This window comes from Artibeus jamaicensis, unplaced genomic scaffold, assembly GCF_021234435.1.
Source record: "Artibeus jamaicensis isolate MK-2021 breed Jamaican fruit bat unplaced genomic scaffold, CSHL_Jam_final contig_311, whole genome shotgun sequence".
Lineage (NCBI taxonomy): Eukaryota > Metazoa > Chordata > Mammalia > Chiroptera > Phyllostomidae > Artibeus > Artibeus jamaicensis.
Window position 1 is genome coordinate 4395958 of NW_026521717.1, and position 9477 is coordinate 4405434.

The following is a 9477-nucleotide window of genomic DNA, read 5'->3' on the forward strand; positions in this document are numbered from 1 at the left end:
AATAGGCTTATGAGACTTAAACTAAAAACATCAATCTCTCCCCTTTTCCTAGTATGGTTTTCAGAGTCAACCACTCTTAACACTCTTATTTCTTATGGTGCTTACCTGTCTGTTTCTACACAGTGTGGGGAGAAGGGGGTGTTGAAGAAATTGAGCAAAAGCAAAAAGACTAATGAACACGGACAACAGTTTGGTGATTGCTGATGGGAGGGGGTTATAAGAGAGCTAAATTATAATGAAAAAAATACAATAAAGTTTAAATAATAAAATGTCACTTTCTGATTAATAAATTTTAGATATTGTCTATTAACTTTCTATTATAATGAATAAAGTTCTTCACTGTTATTTCCCAATTGTGCTAAATCACAATTGTTTCTTAAATCCATATTTAGTAATTCACTGTGTTTATAACCATGAACATATTCACTAGTGAATGTATTATCCTGATTATATATACATTTTGGGGTATTTTTTTATTTTGCTTCTCTGGAATAAATAACTACTTTAAAAATTGCTTTGCTTAGTAGTTCTTGAATCTCTTTTAGAGCTCAAACTACTCTATGAAATATCTCTCAATACAATTTTTCACATGCACAAAATTTTCACACAATTTGTCTGTATAATTTTTCTAGTGAAGTCTCCAACCTTCTAGTACCATGTAGATTGTTCTGTAGAACTATTACTTAGATGTTCCCCTTAGACTTGTTTTACTATTGTCTTGGAAGCTACCTCTGCTTATCTCCTGTGTTGGTTGCCCTGTTTCTAGGATTCTATGTTCATCTCTATTTTAGACTGCTCACTTCTTTTTGTGGAATGTATTTTTTAGCAGATTTTTGAGAAATGAACAATAAAAAGTGCATTTTTTTAGAGATTTGCATGTCTAGAATGTTTTTATTCAACTATAACATATAATTGATAGTTTCTCTATGTATAGAATTAAAGACTGAAAATAATTTTATGTAAAGTTTTGAAGGCATTGTTCAATGGCTTTCTAGCTTCTAAAACTGCTATTGAGAAGTCATTATTCTCATTCTCTTCTATGTAAAAAATAAAACTTTCATTTTCATTCTAACTAAATTTTAAAAATGACTTCAAATCCTCACTCTACCATTTTGGTATCTCTCCAATTTTAGTTATTTGATCCTTCTGTGTCTCATTTTTCACATCTGTAATTTGGTGATAATAATACCTATCTTTTAGAATTATTATCTAGATAAAATCAGTTAATATATGCAAAGCACTTATAATACAGCCTGACAAATAGTAAATGCTCTGATTTGCTGTCTTCTTCTTAATCATTATTATAATTACAATAGAAATTCATTTAGAGAATTTGTACAGAAGAGTGTTGTGAAAGGACAGTTAGTTACTCTGTCTGCTGAAGAGTGGATTGTTTGTAAAGAGTACAAGACATGAAGTTCAGAAATGAGATAGTGGTCACCACTTCAAATGAATCTGCTTCCTCTGGGTACTAGGAATCACAAGTAAAGGCTAAGTTTGGTTGGTACAGGAACATTAAAAATATCACTTTCTACTCTCTCAAATGAAAACCCTTAAGCACTGAACAGACAGACCAAACACATTTACAAGATTGCAGAAAATCTGGGGCACAAAAAAAAAAGACAAACAGGAATACTTTTTTATATATCTTTAGAGGAAGTATTATAAGTCTTACTTTCTTACACCTATTTTACAATTTAATTTTGTTTTTCTTTTTGGTAATTATGTATGGGAAGGTGGGAAATCTTCATAATGGTTCCCACTGTTTGAGCCACTGAAAATTTTAATTCAGACCTGATTCTGAAGACATAGGGCCCTTGAAGAGCAGAAATATACTCCACCATGTATCTGTTCATTTAAACATGTCACACCCATGACTATTTATGTATCTTTGTGAATCATAGACAATAAAGGTATTGTCTAAGAATTTAATCATTCAATTTTCTCTCTTCTCTTTAATTAAAAAACTAACTTTTACTTTATGGGCAATACTGGTCTTGGCATTACTAAGTCACATTATCTTTGTCCAAACGATTAAGTTTTCATCAGAGTCATGTGGGGGAGGACCTATTTATAAAAAATAATTAATAAATATTGTATTTAGGTACTAAAGAAATAGAATTTGAATTTGGCTATTCCTAAGGAGAAAGGAATTAATATTGTCTTCCAAAAATGTTCCAAAAAGTAACAAAAACCAATCTACTCACTCTGTACATTATTCACAAAATGCACATGTGTGGCTAATTCTATGACTAACATTGTTCCAGGCTAACATATTTGGTTTATTTTATGCCATTGAATTTAAATCATTTGTATAATTTAGAGTCCAATAATGAAGCTTGGAATATCTGGCAATGTAGTAGGTATGCATAAAATAAATAACCAATTACTCCCATGGCTAATTTTTTTCTATGCTCCTTCACAGAGAGATGAGGCAAAATAAAATTTGTTTATTTACTTCACAAGAGGAAAGGTTATTTTATTATATTACTTGGTCTGTTCCTTTAATTCTCCTCCTTTTATCTCCCATGCCTTAATAATCCCCTCAACACACACACATACATCACTAGTAACAGAGTTTGGCAATGACACTGAAAACAGGAGTTAATTTTTAACTGAACCTATTGGTTTGACTTAAGAGAACCAGGATCCATATTGCTCCCATCCTCAGAGATAAAGCATCAGGAGGCTACAGCAAAGAATATACAGTTCCCTTGACCACTCCCTCACCAATAGCTCCCTCCTGCTTCCACTCAAGTGATGGAACTACTGTAGGGCAGCTAATGCAGCAATTTTTGTTAGTATAAGTGTTCAAACCATTCTTCTGAATTGTCAGTGCCAGGTGGCGATGAGTATTCCTTGACCTTCTTCTTCAGTCAAATTCAAATCATGCAAATTTTAACTAGTTTTTTTCTATTTACATAGTATCATTATAAATAATGGGGGGGGGTGTGCAATATTCCCCACTGAATCATCTCTTTAAATCACTGAAACTGGACTTTATTTATCACTCAAATTGTTGCTCCAGTCTAGCACTTTATCATATTACTAGTAATATTTGAGTCAGGGGAGTATTATCTAGTGGGAAAATTTCAAGTTTATAATTGACAAGTTTAGAATCTGTTACTTTTCCAGGCAGCAAAGATGACAATGATTTTTTTCATATTTCTCTCTCTGTTTTTATTATTGTTCAAGTACAGTTGTCGCCATTTTCCTCAATCCTACTCCCTTTGGCTTTGTCCATGTGTCCTTTATACATGGTCCTTGATGACCATTCCCCTATCTTTCCCTGTTAGCCCCCTTCTGGTTACTATCAGTTAGTTCTTTATTTCAATGTCTTTGGCTATATTTTGCTTTCTTGTTTGTTTTGTTGATTAGGTTCTACTTACAGGTGACATAAAATAGTATTTGTCTTTCACTGACTTGCTTATTTCACTTAGCATAATACTGTCCAGATCCATCCATGCTGTTGTGAAGGGTAGGAGCTCCCTCTTTCTTTCTGCTGCATACTATTCCATCATGCTAATGTACCATAGTTTTTTTATCCATTCATTTACTAATGGGCAGTTAGGTTGCTTCCAATACTTGGCTATTGTAAATTGTGCTGCTATGAACATTGGGATGCATAGGTTAGTTTGAATTGATGTTTCCGGGTTCTTAAGGTATAATCCAAGCAGTAGAATTTCCAGGTCAAACAGAAGTTCCATTTTTAGTTTTCTGAGGAAACTCCATACTGTTTTCCACAGTGGCTGCACCAGACTACATTCCCACCAAAAGTGTATTAGGGTTCTCTTTTATCCACAATCTGACCAGCACTTATTGTTTGTTGATTTGTCAATGATAGCCATTCTGACTGTCGTGAAGTGGTATCTTAATGAGGTATTACTTTGCATCTCTTTGATGACCAGTGATGTTGAGCATCCTTTCATATGTCTCTGGGCTCTCTGTATGTGCTCCTTGGAGAAGTGTCTGTTCAAGTCTTTTGCCCATTTTTTAATTGGTTTCTTTGTCTTCTTGATGTGGAGTTGTGTAAATTCTTTACATATTTTTGAGATTAAACACTTGTCTGAGGTATCATTTGCAAATATTTTTTTCTCATATGGTTTGTTCCCTTTTCATTTTGATGAAGTCCCATTTGGTTATTCTTTCCTTTATGTTCCTTGCTCTAGGGGATATATCAGTTAAAATGTTGCTGTGTGGAATATTTGAGATTTTTCTGCCTATGTTCTCATCTAGGGATTTTATGATGCTTGACTTATATTTAAAACTTTTATTCATCTTGAGTTTATTTTTGTATATGGTGGAAGTTGGTGGTCTAGTTTCATTTTTTTTAATGTAGCGGTCCAGATCCTTCAACACTACTTGTTGAAGAAGATATTTTACTTCATTTTATGCTTCTGCTCCCTTTGTTGAATATTAATTGACCGTATGGACATAGCTTTATTTCTTGGTTCTCTATTCTGTTCCATTGATGTATATGTCTGTTCTTATGCCAGTATCAGAATGTTTTGATTATGGTGGTCTGGCAATATAGTTTGATATCAGGTATTGTGATCCCTCCTCTTTTGTTCTTCTTTCTCAAGATTTCTGAAGTCTTTTGGGGTTGTTTATGGTTCCATATAAATTTTTGAAATGTTTCCCCTATAGTTGTGAAATATGTCATTGGTAATTTAATAGGGGTTGCATTGATTCTATAGATCTCTTTGGGTAGTATGTACATTTTAATGATGTTTGTTCTTCTAATGCATGAACATGATATATGTTTTTATTTGTTTGTGTTTTCCTTAATTTCTTTTTTCCATATGATTTTCTATGTACACTATCATGAAATGACAATGATATTAAATATTTACTGAAAGGCGTTATTCTGAGCACTTCACATACATTATTTTAATTAATGTGCATGAAACACCTGTGATCCCTATTTTATGGAGGTGACAGGAATGTGGAGCAGTTAAGCAACTCACCCAAAGTCAAACAGTTACTAAATGGCAGTATTCAGGTTTCAACCTTAACAGCCTGACCTTATTGCTTCCCATACACATAAGATAGGGTGAATTTTAAAATATACTTTTGGGGGGCAATAATCACCCAAGAAGACGTTGGACTTAGTTGAGCAGCAAAGCCCAAGAGGCCCCTGGCAAACCAACATTAACAGTTGCGGAAGTATGGGAGAGGTTCTGATCTTTGAGAAGGGACCAGAGAAGTAGGACCAGCTTAGGACAATGTGCAGCAACAGCTACCTACCACCTATGTAGCAATTTTTTTCAGTATTTATGACAGATACAACCATAGTAGTAATGCAAAGTGAATATCAGCTCTGCAATATGTGTAAACAAAATTAGTTTACCAACACAAACTTTAATCAGAATCTAGCAACAAACTGAAGCAGAAGCCATATTCAGGTAATTTCTTTTCACTGCCTCTATCTTTTGGCCTTAAGCACATTTACACAGGTTGATTTGCAATGTTGAAGATATTTCCATCTTAAGACGTTGACTGATTGAATATAAAGCACAAGAAGATAGTATGTCAGACTCTGGAATGTCTTAATATCTTTTTTTTAATAAATTTTATTTACTTTTCAAGTACATTTTTTTAATCTATTTCTCCCATCCCACCCCCGCCTGCCCCGTCTCCCCCCTCCTTCCCATTTCCGCCCCCCAGTCCTCATCCCTGTGTCTTTCATACTTGTTCCTCGAAATCCCTCCCCCCTTTTCCCCTTAAATTCCCTTCCCTCTCCCCTCTGGTCGCTGCACACTGCATACTGAGAGAATATAGTACATCAAGCAAATTTGGAAAATTCCAAGATCTCAAAATATGTGAATTTTGATAAAATAAAAAGGAAATAAAAGATTTGCTCAAGTATGACTTATAGTAACAAAAAATGTAGCTTTCTAAGAAAGTTTTACTTTACTTTTGAAGAATATTCTCTTTTGGATGGCAGTTAATGGAGAAATTGGTACATTCATTTCTTGAGAGCAGGCTATGATTCTAAACTCAAACCCAGTTTTTATATGTCACATTCCAAGATAGCTAAGATTTTTGTCAATTATTTGATGAATTTAGCTTATGAATAAATTTGATGCTGTTATTTTTTCTGGTGATGCCAGCAGTAGGGAAATGAATGCTAAGGGAAGGAAAAGAGAAACTGGAAAATTGAGCTTCCTTAATAGAAATCTAACATTTGCCGTTACATTCAATAGTTGTTTTTTTCTTTCAGATCCCTTTGAAGGTGAATGTTTTTTGTGGTTTTTTTATTACTAGGCTATCATAGGAAAAGAAAATCTGTACAATATCTGGGCATTTTCTGTTTTAAAATTTACAAGTGACCAATTGCCCATCATTATTTTAGTGGTTTCTGTTCCAAAGGGCCTTCATCTTGAGAGTATATGCCATAAACATAAATAAGTGAGACTATTTTCAGATAAGCAATGAAGAAAATGTGTGTGTTGCTCATAGGTGTTATGGCAGTTAGTCAGTCCACTTTCAAAGTGTAAGGCGGTGTTGTGTTGTGGATAGCTATGGGAATGTAGCTGGAGGACTCACTTAAAGCCTTTGTCATCACACAACTCAGACTTTGTAATTCTCACCCAACTATCATCCCTAGTGCATCTTTCTTTTGTTAAAATGTTTGATAACTGTTTCAGAGATTCTTTTGAACATTTTTATATTTTATTTATTTATTTTTAGAGAGAGGGGAAAGGAGGGAGAAAGAGAGCCAGAGAAACATCAATGTGTGGTTTCCTCTCATACACCCCCAACTGGGCACCAGGCTCACAACCCAGGCATGTGTCCTGACTGGGAATAGAACTGGTGACCCAATGGCTCACCAGCCAATGCTCAACCCACTGAGCTAAACCAACCATGGCTGTTTCAGAGATTCTAGTAAGTCCAAATGAGCATTACAAAGAAGAGAGTGGGAATAGTGTCTCCTGTGAAAGGTATGACCTTCCTATAAACTGGATTTTATTATGAATGTGCCAGCAGTACTAGAATATGGTATAACACATGACAACCAGATCTACTTCATATTCAGGAAAGTCAAATGAGTTCTTAAAGTGGCACAAAGATAAGTACATCCACATAGTTTCTGAGTCTACCAATACTTCAGTATATAATAAGCCTTTCCAAATTTTCCCACAGAAATTGGCTGCTTGCCAGAATTCAGACTGTTCTGTTGTTCAGCAGGCTGCATATTCCCAGGTGCCCATGGAGTTTTATGCCTAAGCCTTATTTACAGTTTTCCTTAGGATTGCTTTGAAGTGTGAACAATCAAGTTGCAACAGGCTGTAAATTTCTTTCCACAGGAGTCTTTTATTTCACTTTCTATTATAACTCTGAAGACTTCTCAGAACAGAAGTATTTACCAATGACTATTAAAATGCATTTTCAAAGCTAAGTTACTTTACAAATACTTTAGAAATGATTTTTAGTAAGATAACAACATGAACAGCCCATATTATACTTTTTCTATTACTTAAAGAAAAGAGTAGAAAGTTAGCAAGGCATGTAATTAGTGAAATTCACAAAACATTCTATAGCATGACAACACCCATACAAGATGGAACTTGCAAATATTTTCAGTATAATCTGCATTGTGTATTATTTGAAATTCCTAACAAACATCCTAGTATTGATAGAACTGACTTTCAAGAATGAATATCATCTCTTTGGTTCCCTGGCCTAGTGGCTCAGTTTGGTGCAATGTCTCATACATCAAAATGCTGCATATTTGATCTCTGGTCAGGACAATACTTAGGTTGCAGGTTCATTCCCCATGGGGGCTATGTACAGGAAGCCATCCATCAGTGTTCTCTCTCTCTCTGTCCCTCTCTCTCTTTCTGACCCTCCCTCCCTCTCTCCCTTCCTCACTTTCTAAAATCAATAAACATATCCTCAGGTGGGATTACATGTCATCTTTTTGGAAAAGGTAATGTCTGTGACAACATGTGAACAAACCAGGTCTAAACATTTGTCTTCCTAATAATCCTGTCCAAAACTAAATGTAAATATTATGTATTTCTCAGCTCTATATTTCCTCAGAATGCATAAAGAAAAAAATCTCTGAATAGAACTGTGTGAAAGGAGGTCAAAAAGTAGCTTACCCCCATAATGAAATTTCTAAAACCCTTCAGAGGTGACCATCTGTAGCAATTAAGGGCATAGCCAGTATGGACCTCTACTCAGGAAGCTGAATAGGGTGAGAAAGACATCCCTCAGCCCTCTATGGGAAAAAAATGGGAACACAGGTTTCTCAGAGAAGCCCTATAACAAATGTTTATTTCAAACATATAATGAACTTGGCATTTCCATTTAAAAGATGCTTTGCACTGTACATATTTTTTTCCTTTTTGACCCTGCTTTCTGCATGTGTACGCCAAATCTCTCTCAAGATCATGAGACCAGTGTTCAAAAATAGGTGCCCTTTAGTAATTGGGGGAAACAGGGGTGGTACATGAGAGAGCTGGGAACCACAAAGGCTGTATCTGTGTTATGCTATTCTGATCTGCTGCTCTAATGAACTTTGATTTATGGTGCCAAGAGGGTGCTGTGTGGATGACTTCTGTCTCTTTCAGAACTTTTAATCTTTATTTTTTAAATGTCATGATTTTAAATATTTTTTCGGAGTTAGCTCTAGATAAATGATGCCTGGGAGGACCATGGTGGTGATTATGAGCCCACTCACACTTATGCCTATTGGCACATTAGGCAATAATGATGATAACATGCAGTGATCAGTATTTACAGTATTTCAGCCTGACCCCAACTAAGGTTAATGCAGAAGACAAATAGGAGGAAAGCACATGCTCTATTTTTTCATCAGGCTATTACATAAATAACAGACAAATATCTCCTATTCACACTACATCAGAGAGGAGGGAAATGCTGCAATTTTTAAGCCATCAGCAACTTAAGATTGCTATTGTCAAATCAATTTTTTACAGACTGACCTGTTTGCAGACCATTTTTACTAGTAGTGGAAGAGTTTGAGACTGGGCTTGAAGTACATAAGTGAATTCCCAATGACATTTCATATGTAAAAGTTCAGTTTGCCAGCATTTCCCTTCTGCAATGCTCCACTACACATCTATACACATGCACACAAGCCCCATCAACTTCCACTGACACTTCTTCATTACCATGAAAAAGCTCAGGCAGTCTTGGAAAATTTTGCAAAGCATCATTTCTTTTTATATCCAGGCCTTAACTGATACCTCTACAATAGTTTTTGAATTTTATCCCCCAATAAGACATAGTTTTTAAAGTTGTAGATACAATGACGTTCAAGTTCATCTCTTTGCCTTCTTATCTAATGTGCCCCCATGATCGAGAGCTGAAACACTAATTGACCTTTTGCATGAACAGTCAAAAAGCCACATGAGTACATTTAATAGAAAAAAATGTAGGCTCAGTTACGTGGTGTGAGAAGATTGTCAGGAGTACATACCTTTTCATTTTCTTAGCCTAAACACA